We start from the raw sequence: 18,337 nt of genomic DNA, 5'->3' as shown, positions 1-18,337 counted from the left end.
ATTTTCAAAAATAGTGGACAAATAATGGGGCGATAAAGTGCAGAGATAGACATTTTCCAACAGACGGAAGAAAATGGTGGGTTTTCTGTAAGCATATCTTTCTGGTTGGTCTTTCTCCAACATGCTTCCAGTTGCTGGAGACACTTGAAGTATTGATAGTGTGCTAAATCGGACGGTCTTGTGAAAGCTTGTTCTGTATTCGGTCTAAATTTAGATTCAATATCCATCCCAGTAAGGATCTGAAACTCTAACACTTAACTGGTTACTACTCCTCCCCCTAAATGACACTGTAGGTCTTGCTTCCTTCAGGCTAAGACATTGGGGATGTTTTCCTCATCCCTCTTGTTGAAGGGGGGTTGGGGTGGATGGTTAGACAGCTTTGTGGCGACTCATGGGCCGAGTGATCAGAAGTTATCTTCAATACCTTATTCTAAGCTATGTCCCCCAGCACAAGGACCACAGATACATTCCCATTTAAGTGCAGAAACAGTTTCCAAAGCCCACATGCTAGAAATCTTAGGCATGTACATTTTCACTCCCTCCCTCCTTTTTGTCTCTCAATTAGGGCAACTAGACAAGACCATATTGGTATTCCTTACTTTCAATCAGTGTCTGTGGAATTCTAGCACATCAACAGATCAACACCTATCTCCCTGGGAACATATTTACTTCAGTTGAAGGAAAAACAATACCACAGGACATTTTACTATTTCTAGGTTTTTTTGTAACCAGAGAACTTAAAAGAAACAGTCTTAACCACGGTGAACCAAAGAGGAAATGATGCTGAGAAGTCAGAGTTTTGAGGCATTAAGCAATGACCTCTCAGAAAAAGAAAGAAAGAGTCTTACAAGGAGGGGGAAACTTGGGAATTGAAATATATTAGACAAGGCATTCTACGGGGTAAAAGAAAAAAGAAAGATGGGTAGTTTACCATGAGATTGAGAGAAAGTCCTGAACGGCCCACTTCTCATAATAATAGAGGAGGTGACACAGAGCTTCATATTCAAAGGACTTAATGAGGACGAACAGAGGAGTATAAAAAACAGAACAAAACAAACACCTCAGTCCCGTGGCTCCCTTTCCATCTTCTCTCATTGCTCCCACCTGCTATAATTTATCACTCACTCAAGCGTCATGCGAGGGGCACCCTCGCAGATTTGGCTCGGCCCGGGCAGAGCCATGTGACATGTTGGAGACACTTCAAACTTTTCTCCGCTTCCCCGTGCTTTGGAGCTACATGTCTATCAACTAAGATAGCTGTTCAACCAGAAAGTTTTCCCCAGCTCTTTGCTTTTTAAAGGAGGATGAACTTAAACAGTTCTTCCTATCTGGGCTTTTCACACATCCAGAATTTGCTTTGGTGAAGACAGCCCGGCAAGTCGGGGAGGGGACCCCTCAACACCTAAAGAATGTCACGCACGGTTATCTTTCTCCCGGTGGGTATCACGTCTCTAAGGATCTCAGAAATGGGGACAGTTCCATCAGCTCATTCCAAAAGAGGACAGAGTTTATTCTTCAGAGGCAGCAGGGAATGAATGAAACTTTCTGACCAGGAGTCGGGGTCAGGCTTCCTTAAATTGGGTGACCTGGACCAAGCTACCTCACCCCTCATGACTTATAAGTTCTGCATCCAAAAATGAATACATCAATGCTTTTCAACCTCAGCTGCTCTTCAGACACATACCTACATGTCGAAATAGCTATCCAAACAGTAAGACCCTGTGGTATTAACAGTGCAATGGACATAGAGATTAATAAAACACAATGTATATTTTGTTAGTTCTTTTTAAAGTTTATTACCATTTCATCAAAAAATAATCCACTTTTGGTTCGACCGTTCCCCTCAGCTCCCTGCTGTATTCCGTTACTCAGCTGATTTTCCACAATTGCCTTCCTTCACCTTCCTTCTTGTGAGTTGCCTCTTTCCCCTCTACAGAAACTGTGACTCTTTCCAGGAGTTTCTGAAGCTTTCCTTTTGCTAAATCCCAATGACTGCATTTTCTCTAAACATATTTCCCCTGACTCTCTGAGAAGTAAACAGAATTTACCCCCTCTTCCTGTTGAAACTCTCCCCTTCCGCCTCTCATTCTGCATTTTTCAGTTTCTGTTCTTAATTGCTGACTTCTCTTTTCCTGTTTCATCTGGGGAGTCTTCTTTCTTCTGGCAGCCCTAGCTTTGGTCATTTCCCAAGGGTGCTTCGCCCCTACTCATCTTTCTCTAAGTTCTTCCTTTCAGTTAGGTTTCAGTATCTTTAGCCATCACTCGTGGGTTCACAGCTCTCAAATTCCCAAGTTCAGCCTCAACTTCTTTTGCAAAATTCAGTCCCTGTTTTCACCTCTCAGGTGTCTAGAAAACGTTTGTTTTTATATGGACAGCCTGTCCTCTCTTTATATGCTCCAAACAAACATATCATGTATGTCTTACAAACCTTCACACATTCTTCAGTCTTCAAAACTGTTTTGATAACTCTCGGTCTTTTGCTTTTCTGTATAAAATTTTGAATCAGTTTGTCAAATTTTACACACACACACACAAGCATAGAAGGATTTTGATTCGGGTTGTGTTCAATGTATAGACTGATTTGAGGAGAAATAACATTTTGATAATATTGGGTCTTCCTTCTGATCGATAAATATAGTATATTTTTCCATTTATGTAACTTATTTTTCAAATTGGACTTCTCACATCAATGTTCTATAGTTTTTAGTCTTCAGATATTGTGTATATTTTGTCAAAATTATTTCTAAGTATTTCCACATATTAATCATAGTTCTAAAAATTCCCTATGTGATATTTCTCCCATCAGTCTCACCTCTGAATCTGGCTCTGTTTACTGCTTTATCTCTGCTTTTTCTTCCTTCCTTCCTTCCTTCCTTCCTTCCTTCCTTCCTTCCTCCCTCCCTCCCTCCCTCCCTCCCTCCCTTCTTTCTTTCCCCCCTCATTCTCTACCTTCCTCTTTCTATCATTCTTGTTTGAAGACTGGACATCAGTTACATACAACAGGAGAGACTGAGGTAAATACCAGCATGTATGCCCTTAAATGAGCACACCTATTTTTCTTCCAGATTGTTCGTGCGGGTGCTTGAGTCAATCTAGTTGGTAATCAAGCAGATTGGGCTTTGCTGTTGCTAATTGCCTTAGGTGAACAGAGACTTTAAATTCCTTCTGTGCCGGGCCGCTATGCCGTAGTGCCGTGCGCAGAGGCTGCGTGGCCCGAAGCTTCTTCTCAGCGTGCCTGCTCCGACCTAAGCGTTCTGCGGGTGCCGCACGATATCAACAGGTAAGAGTTCTCTTTATGTTCTTATTCATCGCCCAGTGATAAATTGCTGTTACTTGTTACCTGCTGCAGGGCTTGTGGTGGGCAGGGGAGTTCTCTGTTCTCCTGTTCCAGCCTGGGGTGGGCATGGCGTGCCGGCCACTTGGGGACGGGGCACTGTTAGTGTTCCCAGCCCTCCACTGGGACATGCAAACTCTACCTTGTATCTGAGGTAGAGGAGGGTGTTGTCAGGTAGGAGGAATCTTCCTCCCCAGAAGCAGAAGGGTTTTGCTTCTCTTTCTTCCCCAGCAGCCCGGTACCACTGTCTAAGACTGGCAGCAGAGGAGTGTCTCTGCCCCTCCCCCAGTCAGGGATGGCGCTGCCCCTACCTGGGGGCAAACCTTTTTGCTTCTGCGCAGAGGTTTACCTTTGCTTGTGACTGTGGGCAGGACGGAAGTCTGTCCATCCTTGGTCCTTCAGTAGCTGGTGTCTTTTGTTTTGTTTCTCTATGAGGCAGTGAATTTTTGATCCTTTGGGACAGAAAGGTCGCCTGCCCGTTCCCTAGTGACTTAAGATGTTTATTCCATACGAGAGAAGTTTCCAAGAAAGTGGGTGTGGTTTCACGCTGAGTGCCACTGGAAGGGGCTCTCTTGGGTCTCAAGCCCTGTCCCCAGTGTCTGATGAACACCGTGGAGGTCCGTGAAAAAGAGATTGCGAGCGAATGTGTGCTTCCTTCAGGTCTGGGGCTCCCAGGTGTTCTAGGTTGTCATGCTGGCCTGTAATTGGATTTTGGAAACTTGCTAAAATTTTGGCTGCTTTCTCGCCTGCTATTACGGTGGCTGACGCGTCATTCCTTATTCTGCCCCAGGTGAAAATGTTATGACTTTATAAACTATCTGGCTCTCCTGCCCTCATTCTTAGGGTGGGAGCAACATTCTCTTGTGTTTTCATTTTAAGTAGAGGCAGAACCTGAGAGCGTTTGCTACTACCTATAAAGTTTGTATGTGGTGAGATTTGTCAGACCAGACGGAATTTACTTTTATGTCTTTTTTGTTTGTTTAATCTCTCTTCCACATTCTGATAAAAAGTATTTCTCGTGGCTCTGTATATTTTTATTCATCCCATTGCATTCTTTCAGCTAGCTGGGTTTCTTTCTCTTAATGGTTCACTAATGGCTTCAACACAATTTATTAACTAGATCGGTTTCCCCAATTATTTGCATCATACAATTTAAGGTATACTAAATTCCTACATGTATTCCTTCCTGTCCCCTGCCACCCTGGCCCCCGTGTTTTTATTTCTAGAACTCATGCTATGATATATGTGGTCAGTTGTCTGCAAAGATTAGATGCCAGTGACTCCTCCCACCCTTATATGTGGATTTTGCTCTTTCTGCAAGACGATTTCCTCTTCCCTTCAGTATCCCCTGGCCTGAGAATTGCTTTGGTTGCTAGAAGGTGGTAGAAGTCATATACACCGTTTCTGGGCCTCGGGCTTAAGCGGTTTGGCATATTCGGCCTTTTCTTGCTTGGGGTCTTGATTTACCATATAAATAAGTACGGTTACCCTGCTAGAGAGACCACATGGAGCGAATAATGTCCCGAAGGGTGAAAGCCCATAGGAAGAGGAAGGACCTAGAAGATGAAAGAGGAGGAGAGGTCTCAGCATCCCAGCTATAGCTCAGCTGAGGGACCAGGTATGTGAAGGAAGCCATTCTGGTTCTTCCAGACCAAACTGCATCTGCCGGATGAAGGAGAGGCTCTCCTAGCTAAGACTTGGCGAACCAACTCACAGAATCGGGAGCCAATTAAATGATGTTTTTTAGCTGTTGTTATGCCACTACATTTCCGGGGTGTGGTTATGCCACAATAAATAACTGATGTGACCTGGATGTTTTCCAGTAAAGCACCAGAAATGTATTGAAAGTGAGAGATGATCAGCCAATGGTAGGAAACAGAAGACAACTGGAAATATTTGCTAGTAATTGTGGGGAGTTTGCTAGAGGAATTCAAAAGGAGTACTCGTGAAAGCCCTCAGTACTAGTGAAAGCTCAGAAAAGATAGATAAAATTCATTTGCAAAAGCAGATCGATGCAAATTCTGGTCTATAGTTACACCGAAATAATCGCACGACGTTTTAGAACATCTTGAAAGCAAATACGTTTGCGCTTGGTTTCAATCAGCAGAAAATGGCATTGATGTTTTTATGTTCTGTTGTCAGAGGTTTCCGCACAATTTGAGGTCTTGACTAGCACCCCACTTGTCTTTAGGTAGCTGATTACAGGCATGGGTATTTTCTTCGGATAAGACTACCCTCTGGCCGAGTCAGGCCTTGTTCTCACAGTCATGGTGCGGGGCTGGGGGCGGTCAGTTACTTCCACTCAACCTACCATTTTTTAATCCAACTGACTTTGTGTTTGTAGAGCATCAGGCAAGATGTGAAGGGAGGCAATTAGAACCGTCTGCATCCCCAGTTAGAAACTCAGCAGCTCTCCAGGATGCAGAAGCAAAGACAAGTTTTAGAAGGCAGGTTTAGGCGTGTCCCCTGCTCTTTCCCCTTGAGGTTTCTCTTGAAACTAGACAGCAGCCCTTATGAGGCAAACCCTAGGCAGCAGCTGTCCATCCTGGACCTCTGACAGCTGAGCTGTGCGTTGGCACTGAAGCACCTTCTCCAGCCCCAGCACAGCCCAGAACTCTCTGGAGGCTGAGTATCCCAAATGCCTGTATCCCATGCATCCGTCTCATTGCAAAGCAACCCTAGAGTCGTGAAGGGAAGCATGATGTCCTGTGGGAAGCGTTCCCGGGGCCTACAGAGACATGCGGATGGGGGTGGGTAGCTGTGACGTTTGCCATCACTCAGGAGTTATTTCCCCTCTACAAGACTGCGATCAGATCCTGACCATTTATTCTACCCACGATGACACGACAGGAAAGGAGACGTGTAATGGAAAATTTTTTCTACGTGGGTCTTTTTACGATTTCAGCAAAGAAATAAACATCCTCATTTTTCACAGGAGAAGAGAACTTGTGAAACATACATCCAGCGAGGCTTTGTAGCCTTTCGAGTGGACGGGGATTACAAAAGCTGCTACTTCAGTGTCTAAGTCTTTTCAACCTAAAAGCTGGTCATTTACTTTCATGTTACTGAAAGCATGAGTGAATCTTTAAAAAGTAGTAAAATTCGAATAGCACCCACTGGGGACTAAGAAACAGGCTTTCAGAACAGGCGGATTCATTTAATTTCAGTCATGTTCAGTTTAAAGAGAGAGAAAGAGAGGGAAGCCAGACAGAAGCCGAATGGAGAAAGCTGGGCTGTTTAGAGAGAAATGACCTTCAAGGGTCCTCCCCTTAGGTACGTGTCTCACAGACCCACGAAAGTAGACAAAAGAGCAGTGCCACCGAGGAAGGAAAGCATTCTGCTAGGCGCACACCCGTAACAAGCGTCTCCCAACAATCACAGCTGTGCATCTTAATAGTTCCTCTTTTCTACAAAAGGAGGAGCGTTTTGTACATGACTAAGACATATCACATTGGGCCTCTTTTCTGAACGCATTATGTGAAAAAGAGAAAAACAAAACACATAGCCTGAAGCTTCCTAATTCTCGAAGAACATGAAAGCCCAAAGCAGCTTGAGATTATAATCCATGTATTTTCAGGTTGGGTTTCGGTCATTTTTTAGCTAGGGACTATGATATTTGCAAACATAACTTTCCAGGACAGGAAAGATAATAAAGCCAAATGTGCTTTCTACTCAGCCCCGTCCCTGGATGTGAACGGCCACACATGAGCTGCATCTCCAGGCTCAGCAGGGAAGCGGTGGATAAGGGGGGCTCGTGTCACATACGCCAGGGAAGCACACAGCCAGCTCCCTCCAAGGTTTTCACTCTCCATCTACTTCCTTGATGACTACATGCTGGGAAAGAGTCAGAATATTATTTGGAGACTTGGGATTAGTACCTAAATCAGCAAGAGAGGAGCCGGAAACATTTGATTTAACCCAGTTGGTGAAAGGAATCTCAAAGAAGGCACTGTGAGTTGCTAGGGGTTATAGGCTCTTTCTACTCCTAGCTCTTCGTAACATGAATATAAACAGATTCCTAGCTCTAATTCCCTCAGGCTTATTTCCTTCTTGAGGGAGAAGTGTTTACGTTCAAAGACAAGGAGAAAATATAGACGACTGGCCCTTAAAATCTCTCTCCTGCCTTCCTGGTTCTTCTGCCAGAGTTGGCTCCACGCTCTCTCCCTTCCGTAAAGTTTCTGCCCACATAGAACCCAGAGTATATACGGTAGATACCTTCCATATGAACGTAGAGTTAAAGCAATCAAGAGGGACACAAGACAGCTAGAGAAAGTATCACTGATACATATGGAGTATATGATAGGTGTCTGGCCTTATGCTGTGAACTTTATCAACACGATTTTTCTTTAAGCTTCACATGTGCTCAACAGAGCATTTACTAGTATTGCCATCCCGTAAGCAGAGAGAGATCATCGGATTTTAGTGCTGAACTGTTAACTACTGCAGTACGCTGAGCATAGCTAACCCATATGTATAATTTGGGATTTTGTCCTGGGTAGAATTTTTCATTTTGGTGTCATTAAATTTTGTAAAGGCAAAAGTGACCCCCAAGCAACCATCTTTTCCTTCTGCAAAGCAGACAACACCCCTCCCAAGTAGAAGGAATTCATTGTTGAACCTGTGTTACACTGGGCCCGGGAATTCAGAGTTTCAGATTGGCAGGGGCAAGCACTGATTTTTCTAGGAATGACACCACGGCTCAAAGTCATGTCACTACATGCTTGTCTAATCTCTTCCAAGCAAGGACCTGATTCACTTGCTACAGGTTCAACCAAATTTTTTTTTTTTTTTTTGCGGTACGCGGGCCTCTCGCTGTTGTGGCCTCTCCCGTTGCGGAGCACAGGCTCCGGACGCGCAGGCTCAGCGGCCACGGCTCAAGGGCCCAGCCGCTCCGCGGCACGTGGGATCTTCCCGGACCGGGGCACGAACCCGTGTCCCCTGCATCGGCAGGCGGGCTCCCAACCACTGCGCCACCAGGGAAGCCCCTCAACCAAATTTTTAACGTGGAGACCATAATCCTGTAATCAGAAGTCTTTTCGTTGTCATGTATCCCCCAAAGATCCTATAACCCCGGAGTCATGTTTGCTTATAAACAGAACGTGTGTTTCATAGGGTGTGAAAATGCTAACAGAAATGGCTTTCTTCATTTTGTCAGCCTGCTTTTTTAGAGGGTGCTGGTAACGCTGCAGAGCAAGACGAACAGCTTGGGCTGGAAGCCTGTATTCTGTGGCTTCTCATTAAGCGACAGAGCAGGAGATTAACTTAGCCCGAGTTCTGCATTTGTGTTCCCTGCCGATGCCGAGAGGTCTTAGGAGCAAAGGCACATTTGACATCTGTTTATCCTTGTCAGGGGAGCGAAGGTGATACTGACTAGAGTGAGGTCCTTTGAGGAGACGTGGTGGGGAACTGGATATAGCTGCTTTCTTCTGTTTTCAAGTCTCTCTACTGTTTGCCAACAGGTTAAGTTTCTCCTGCCTCTGTCATTACTTCCCAACCTCTCCCCTCCTGCAAGGCATTTGGTGATACCAGAGGAATTGGGGCTTAACTGGTGGTGGTGATGACAGTGCAAATGGCAGAGATGCACGTTTGGGTGTCCACTTGCTGTAGTTGCAAATATTTTTTCCTTGGCCTTTTAAAATTTATGTCGGTGCATGGTGGTTGAGAAGGAGAAGGCTGGGCCTTTTAAAAGAATATCCTCTGTTATATTCCTCAAATGTGAGAGAGCAGATAAAGAAAGGTAACAGATTCCTGAGAGGTTTGGAAGCTGAAGATGTCCAATGGAATCGTAAGGGATAAAGATTGCCTGAGCCATCTATCAGGGCAAAAGTTGGAATCAGAGGACACCAGGAGTTTATGGACCGATCACTTAGATTCGAAGTCTTTGAGATTCGAAAACTCTGATATGGCTTTATCAATTACTGTAATCCATTGCCGGGCAGAAGTGAGAAATGTATTTAAATCAAGTTTTCAGTCTCAAGTTCCAAATTTGTAAATGAGCTCTCCAGGGCCATGTTTCCCGAGCTTAAAAAGGAATAAATACCCTCATTTTCTGAAAGCAAATACCTAAGATACTTCTAAAGACAGAGGTTATTTGGAATTACTCTGGGCTTGAGTACCTGCAGGTGTGCACACATTCTCACACCCATAACTGCTTTCTTCCTTCTTCCCCATCAGTTTTTCAGTCCTACTTCTACAGTTTGAGTTCTTGATACGTGCCAAGCACTGTGCAAAACGGGTTACCTGGATCGTCCTGGTAATCCTCCAGGGTGTACACTGTCTGTATCCCCATTTTACAGATGAGACACCCAAGGCACAGAGCGGTGACCAGGTAGTAGCTGAAGTCTGTTTCTTGAGCCTATGCTTTCACTACCATCCAGCTGTCCTTCCCAACCAATAAGACTAACAATCTACACTCCCTTTGTTGAATTTATTTTCATTCATAGCCACAGTTTAAAAAAAATTAATGTTTTAAGAAGTTGTTTTAAAATGCTTTCCATCTGTTTACCTGTGGAAAAGTGGATTTTTTTCCATCATCGTCCAGTGATGACTTTTATAGTAAGAAACTCCCCGTGTGAATGGTTAGGTATGTAGATAGGTCTCTATATATAGATCTAGAGCTCTATATAGCGATCTAAAAGTAACTGATTTGCCTGCAAAGGAATAAAAATTAAGTAAAAAAAATTTCATATGTATACTTATATTCCCTAACAAAAGCAATTTTAAATCTAATCAAACAATAAGAACAAAACAGACATTTATTCTCCTGGAAGAATGTTGGCTCTCAAGTAGGTAAGAAATGACTTGGGAGAATTTTTATGTACCATCCATGAAACATTATTAGGAACATCTTTTCTATTTTTTGCGACTTAATTGCCATTAACAGTGAATTCAATTCCAATGATCAGTTTATCACATTTTAATTCTTCTAACATGTGTCATCTTTCTTACCCTTAACCAAAGTTAGATGAGTTTTGTTTAGGTGCCTTGGCATTTACCATTCTACAAACTAATGCACGCTTGACTAATTCTCACTCGAAAGTGCAAGCTTCTAACTTCTAAAGCTCAACTTGATACAGCACTACCCAGCAGGCTGCCTGTCGTAGGAACAGAAGGGCATGACTGAGTTTCTTGGAGACCTTTAGCTAACATCACGACGCTGCCCTTCGGCTCTCTGAGTGTGTATTCTCTCACTAGTTCTCTCATTCTTTCAGCTTTATGCAGGGTTGTTAGGTTCTTTTCAGATGTCCAGTTACCTTCAAGTCACGACAGTGTACGAAGAGTTATGGGAGCAAAGGAAGGCATTTCAGCAGACAGACACAAAAGCAATTCTATTAACCTATTAAATTCCAGAAGCGCCAGCTGCTCCATCACTCTGGATCAAACAGTGGGCATGGCAGGCTCTATCGTGGCGTAAAATACCAGGCATTCTTTTAGACTCAGATGCAGCTTAGTTGAGGTTTCTATTTGATCGCTGAATCATCCTTTTTTGTAGCCAGCTGGAGTTTTTGGCTATAATACATAAACAATTTTTGGATGAATCATGCTTGGGCCACTCTAGACATCTCACCTGACTGAATAACTCGATCTGTTTTTCAGTTTCACTTTTAAAAGAATTGATTACATAGCCCTTAGCATGCATAACCTGTGTTGTGCCTATAGGGGCCTAATAAAATATACATTCATAAAATATTCTCCAGGCAGGAAAAACAAATTGCATGTCTGATCATCACGGGTGGCACCGTATAAAATGGCTAAGACTCTGGGCTCTAGGATTTCACTGTCTGGATTTGAATACTGGATTTGCCCCTAGTTAGCGCTGTGTCCTGGTACAAGATCATTAAATTTCTCTAATCCTCAACGGACTCGTTTATAAAGAGGGTTTGTTGTGAGGATTAAAGCATACAAAGTGAACAGAGCTCTTAGTACAGAGCACGGCATCTGGTAATCACTGAATAAATGTTCACTCTTATCTTTGTGGTTGATGCTCTTATTATTTTTCCTCCAGTTTTAGTGAGCAATAATTGACCATCCATCATTGTACCGATATAAGTTTAAGGCATATAGTATAATGGTTTGATTTCCATATATTGTGAAATGATGATCCCAGTAGGCTCAGCTAACATCCATCAAATCATGTAGACATTAAAAAAAAAATTCTCCTTCCGATGAGAGCTCTTAGGATTTATTCTCTGAAGAGCTTTCCGATATATAATACAGCAGTGTCCACCATAGTCACCCTGTTGTACATTACATCCCCAGAATCACTTACCTTATAATGAAATCTGTACCTCCCCAACCACTTCCCTCCAAGTCCCTCTCCCCCTTCTGTCTGACACCCCACGTCGGCTCTCTTTTTCTATGAGTTTTGTTTGCTTCAATTCTGTATACAAGTGAGACCGGTATCTACCTTTCTCTGTCTGACTTATTTCACTTAGCATAATGCCTTCAAGGTCCATCCTTGCTGTCACAAATGGTAGGGTTTCCTCACTCTTTATGGGTCAATTATATTCCACTTGGGTTATTTCCATGTCTTGGCTCTTGTGTGGTTGATGCCCTTGATGGTGTGGAAGAGGCAGGAGGGCAGTGGGATGCCACAAGGTCAGCCTCTGCGAGGATAACAGAGAAACTCAAGCAGCTGCTCTGTGAGGGTGGGTGGAAACAAGAATTTCCTCTGATACCTCTCATTTCTCATCCTGCATGCAGAGTCCTCAAGGATACACTTCTAACCTAGACTTAATTCCAACTCCTCCCCCACCCAAGCCTTCTGCTTTAATCAGACGCCTCCGATCAGACTTATCTCTGAACTTGCCTTGGGGAGAAATGCTATCCCTTCTTAAACCCGGGTCATTCAAATTCCTTCATCCTAAAAAAGCCTGCTCAAATTTCATGTCAGTGAAGCTCTTCCCCAAAATTGTATCCTTCCCTCTCCTTTCCCAAATGCCAATTGAATAATTGAATTATTTTTGCCACTCATTTTGGTGGTGTATTGGCTGTCTAGGCTGCTGTGACGCATGCCCACACATTTTGTGGCTTAAAACAATATAGCCTTATTATCTTATAATCTTGTTGGTCAGGAGTCCGATGTGGGTCACCTTGGCCAAGACCAAGGTGTCAGCAGGGCTTTGTTCCTTCTTCTTAGGAATCCCTTTTCTTGTTCATTCGGGTGTTGGCAGGATTAACGTCCCTGTGGTTGTAGGGCTGAGGTCCCTGCTTCCTTCCTGATTGTTGGATGGAGTCTGCTCTTAGTTTCCGGAAAATTCTCTCAGGTCCCTGGACCTGGCCTGTTCATCTCAGATCATGAATAGGACTACTTATCTCCTCATGCTGCCATCTTTAGGTTCACTGTTCTGCCTTTTCCAAATTTCAGAACTCATGATTAGATGGGGCCTGGCAGGGTAACCCAGGATAATCTTCCCAACTCAAGACCTGTCATCTAAGTCAGATTTGAGAAGTCTTTTTGCCCTGTCAGGGCATAGACATTTTTTGAGGAGCTGTTATTCTGTCCACCCAGGTGGTCTCTCCAATCCATTTAGAATTTTAATTACACATAGTCAAGTCTGAATTACATGTGCTTTTTCAGTTGTGTAAGTGTCTTGCCTCTCTGTCAAGATCCTGGATTATAGGGAGGGATGAGGGGTGTTTCACAGTTATTCTGTAGCCTTAACCTGAACTATCTTAGGGCTCTCAGTGATGGAGAAGGCACTTGAGCAGGTCGCTGAGCCATAGGTCCAAGATAGGTCCAAGAGAGTCTTCAAGCTCTTTTTTTTAAATTTTATTGAAGTATAGTTGATTTACAATGTTGTGTTAATTTCTTCTGTATAGCAGAGTGACTCAGTTATATATGTATAACTTTTCATATTCTTTTCCATTAGGGTTTGTCACAGGATAGTGAACACAGTTCCCTGTGCTATATAGTAGGATCTTGCTGTTTATCCATTCTATAAATAATAGTTTGCCTCTGCTAATCCCAAACTCCCAATCCTTCAATCCCCCACCCCTACCTCCCCTCCCCATTGGAAACCACAAGTCTATTCTCTATGAATCTGTTTCCGTTTCATAGGTATGTTCATTTGTGTCATATTTTAGATTACGCGTATAAGTGATATCATATGGTATTTGTCTTTCTGACTTACTTCGCTTAGTATGATCATCTCTGGCTCCATCCATGTTGCTACAAATGGCATTACTTCATTCTTTTTTATGGCTAAGTAATATTCCACTGTGTGTATATGTGTGTGTGTTTGTATATACACGCGATATAAAACATTTTCTTTATCCATTCATCTGTCAATGGACATGTAGGCTGTTTCCATGTCTTGGCTGTTGTGAACAGTGCTGCAGTGATCAGAGGGGAGTCCTCAGACTCTTAATTTGAGATCTTAAATAGTCAAGTCTATAAAGGATTATTTTGTAATTGGGAGAAGAGTCTGAGGTGCCTTCTGCTACAGACTTTTCCTTAGGCAAGTGTCATGAACTTGGCCATGCTTGCACTGACTTAAGTAACAGGTGTCATGATCTTGAAGCTGAACTTCAAGGTTGAGTTTATTGGCTTAGAAGAAATGTTTGCTGTAGCAGCATGTATTAAAATCATTGCAACAGTGGCAAAGGAGTAGAGTACTCATTGCATGACAGACGTTTCTTGTCCAGGAAACTGTCTAAATGTCCCTCATGTCTACATAATTTATGAAATTTATGAGTGGGGCAATTACTTTATCTCACCCTGAGTAATTTATTAAAATACTAGAGCTGCCCTTCTTATCTTTTCCTTCTGCCACTCCCTCATAATTCTCCCTACTATCCTGGGACTCTAAGTATGAAAACAGTTAAAAATGATTTTTAAAGCCTTGTTTCGTTTTTCTAGAATTTTCCTATTTCTCACCAGAAAAGCTTCTAATTATCTGCTGAAACCTCACTGAAATTCTTCTACAGGGAAGCCTTTCTTTATCCCTTCTCACCTACATAAAATACAAAGCATGTCAGAGTTATTTTGTATTCCTAGAAACCAGTGCCGTATTTGACACCACAAGTCCCAAATATGTGTGTGCATCAATTGACGAATACCTACCCTTGAACAAATACATTGTCAAGGTTACACCTTTGGACTTTTGCTATAGAATATTATCCTAATCAATTGTTGGCTTTTCCCCAGTATGATTAGTGTTATTTGATTTTGCTTGTTTGCTCACTGTTTATAATGATTCTCGAGATGATGAGATCTAATTGACAACTTTGAATTCAGCGAAATCTTTCTTCTGTTGAAGACCTAGTACAAACATTGTTCTGAAACACTTTCTTCTGGCACAAATGTACATTAGATCTATTCAAGGAAACAGCAGAATGGAAGCATTTATCTCAAAGCTAATAAAGAGCTCTAACGTTCAGCTGACCTTATCTATTACGCTAAGTGTCTATAACATGCTGAATCCCACCTTCTACATAAAGTAGGAATGGCCTGAGTCGTTACAGACTAGTATTTATCACTCCGTGACCAGTGGTAGACCATGTTTAACCGTGACATTATCTACCTCTATCCTAGTTTAAACTTTTTAAAAAGTGGCTTTGACCTCTCACTCAGATAACGTTTTGCATCTTCCCAATGCAAAACAGATCCACTGTTTGACTTTCTGACGACATTTTAAATTCCCTCTTTTGGAGTTAGTAAACTGTACATAAACACTGAAGGTGGAATGGGGTAAAAGGTCACCAAATAAAAATATATATTATTAGTTTCTGTAGCACAGTTTGTTCCGAGGCAAATCCTCAATATAATAAAATCATTTAGGAAAAAACAACGACTGCTAGCTTGCACTTGGCAAGTGACCACGGATCTCAATAATGTTTTCTCCCGGAAACCAAAAAAAAAAAAAAAAAGATCTCAGAGAGGCCTGTTATTTTGACAAGCAGTGAAACGCAATCTCATTTCTACATGTTGAGTGGCAGTTGGTACATTATAAATGGTTAATGGGGGTATGATCCCAAGAGGTATTAGAAATATTAGTTGGTAGCGCACTACAGCTCAGCAATTCTGCACATAACCAAGACTTGGGTAGCATCCACAGAGAGTATTTATTATGTAGCCAGGCACTTGAGAATATGTTTCTGGAAGCAAAATGAGATGATGATGAGAGAAATTATGTGATGAATGTGCCAAAATAGGTATAAAGGAAAACTATTCACTGGGAAAAACAAATGCACTTGGGCATGACAGGTATTTCTAACGATCTGTATACCTATAGGAAGTGGCCCATTCAGATTTTAAGAAAAACAAAATGGTATTAGCAACGGCCATAAAAGTACAAAAGTCTAGTTCCTATTTGACCATGTGTTTCTTCAAATCCCTCACCTTGCTTATACATACATAGGGCATGTATGTACCATTCTATAGTTTTCGATTAATTGTTTCAATGAGGACCTGTTTTAGCTTCCTGGCAAATATTCTTTCTCCAATTCCCCAAATACAGAGACACAGGGAACTGAACACCATGCCTCATTCACCCTTGGATTGGCTTGGAATCTCAGCTGTTCTCATGGCTTCCTTGTCAAGTGTACCAAAACCTGGATGGCTTCACGTTATTTTCTTTGGGACCCAAGTGCTCTCCGCCGCTTTTGTTCCCCATATGCAGCTGCCTGTTGCCATCTCCACCAGAGTTTCCCACCATCATCTTTCCTCTTCATGGAGATCTCTACTCTGGGCTTCCCCACTTATCCTCTTTCTCCTAGGCACTCAGGATCAAAATCCAGCAGTCTTCTTTATCCCTTCCTTTCTTACTTACAATAGCTGCTCAGCCTTTAGAACCTGCATAGAGACCCCGTACTCTCTCTTCCATCTGTCCAGTCTCTTTCATTGACATGTCTCTAGCTTATCACTTCAGACCTCAACTAGTAAGCATTGTGATTCCTGGTCTCCCTGACCTGACCTCTTCTCGCTCGTACTTGATCCTAGGCATTACCACCGAAAAACAGACACTCGCATGGAACACTGCCGCCAAGTTAAAAAGGAAATCTTCGGTGTTTTCACGTTGCTTGCAGGAGAAATCTAAACAGCTTTGCCTGACATTTATCAGGTATACACACTGAACTCTATCCTTATTCAATATTCTTGGGGAGGGGCTTCAACATCATTCTGTGCCATCGCTCACATCATTCATCTTTTCTGGAATGTTCTTCCCAATGCATCATCATTTACCAAAGCCATACTATTTTCCATAAAATGCAATTCTAGTCTGATCATGTTGGAAGACCAAAAAAATCATTCAGTTTGGTTTAAGTTGAAAAATATTTTTGAGAGTCTGTCATTATTAATCAGACCCTTCACGTAGGGAAGTTTTTCATTCAATGGAAGGAAAATGTGAGAGAAGCAGGGCAGTGGTTGTCTGCATTTTGATGTGGGAGGTGAGTAGCGTGTATGGTACTTCCTGAATGGTGGGTGGCTTTGAGACCAAAGCCTACATCCTTGGACTCCCAGTTACTGTCTTTACCCTATAACGTAAGTGGAGACATCATGGTATGCTCATTCAGTATAGACACATCAGGAGGTCTGGAATTCAAACCTGGCCCTGCCACTTATTAGAAATGTAAAGTTGAACATGTCATTTAATAGATCCTCCATTTCCCAATCTGTGAAATGAACCCAACAGGTCTGTCATGAGGTAAAACAAGGTAATGCAGGTAAAGTATTGAGCACGACACCTGCCGTGAAGAAAGCCCTCAGTAATGAAAGCAGCTGTTCCTGCAACACTATGACTGGATAAATTGACTTCTCCGAAGATTAGCAGAATGACATCCCCAAACACCAGTGGCTTAAAGGTGGAGTTCTTTTCAACTTCATGGTTAAGATTATGTTTATGTCTTAACTAAGACCAAAGGTGCTTCCCCCTCCCACTCTAAATGAGATGGGTGAATTACACCTCCTGCAGTCAAATACAATTACACAAGCCCAAAAGTTCATTTCATATTTGGCATGTATTCCTTGGGCAAACATAATTTCAACCAACTGTTGGTGGTTAACAGCGGTCTACTCCTAGAACTAAAATTCTTCCTTTGCTCTCTCTGTCTCTCGCCAGTCCAGGCCATGCGAACTGGAGCTACAGTGCACACACACTTTCAAAAAAAATTCTGTTTCATACCACCGATGACTGCTTAGCCCGGAACGCCCACAATTTAATTATTGGATTAACCACACTTTTCATCTCCTTGAACCAGCTGTCCAATTGCCAAATTGTACCAACAGAGAGAAGCGACATTCAGCTTCTGAAGAAATTCTAAGTCATTACAAGCAGTTAGCGGTAAGCAGTATAGCAATGACTAAAGACTCATTTTGGACTTAGACTCCCTGGGCTGCAATCCCGGCTGTCCACTGCTGTGGGATTTTGAGCATGTCGCACTGTATGTACCTTTCTGTACTAGCTTCTGTTTCATTTTTTTATCTTGTACAATTACTGAAGTGTATACGTGAAATGTATATAAATCCCTCGGCAGAGTTTCTGTAATTGAAGCATGTGAAGCCTAAATGATATTATCATTATGGCTTATCCAAGATATGTCATCTCTGATAGCAGCTACTGAATTCTGTTCTCTCTCCTGCAGACTCAGGAGTTTCTCCCTTTTCCTTATATTTTCCTCAAGTAAGCTAAAAAGAATTTGGCGAAGTTCCAAGTGGGTCGACCCCAATCTATCAGAAGGCAGTGGAGGGGCAGGATGTATAGCAGTGGGTTGAAGGTCTTACCAAAAATGTCCACCCTTAGGAATATTGGATGTGGCGCTAAATGACTTAAATCTGAGGCAGTGCATACAATACCAAGTTGCAACACCTGTTACTGACGGTATTTGAACAAATATCTACTCGTAATGAATCGAATGTGCTTTGCCTTTCCATAAAGGGGATCTTGTTAAGTGGATCTTACTACTCTTGGAAGTGTAATAAGACTTGGAGAATCAGGGCGCTTCTGGAGAACATCCCGATGACATCCCCATCGTGCTTTCTGGAGCTGGACCACAGACAAT

The sequence above is a fragment of the Pseudorca crassidens genome, chromosome 19, assembly GCF_039906515.1.
Source record: "Pseudorca crassidens isolate mPseCra1 chromosome 19, mPseCra1.hap1, whole genome shotgun sequence".
NCBI lineage: Eukaryota > Metazoa > Chordata > Mammalia > Artiodactyla > Delphinidae > Pseudorca > Pseudorca crassidens.
Note: the sequence above shows the minus strand (reverse complement) of the source record.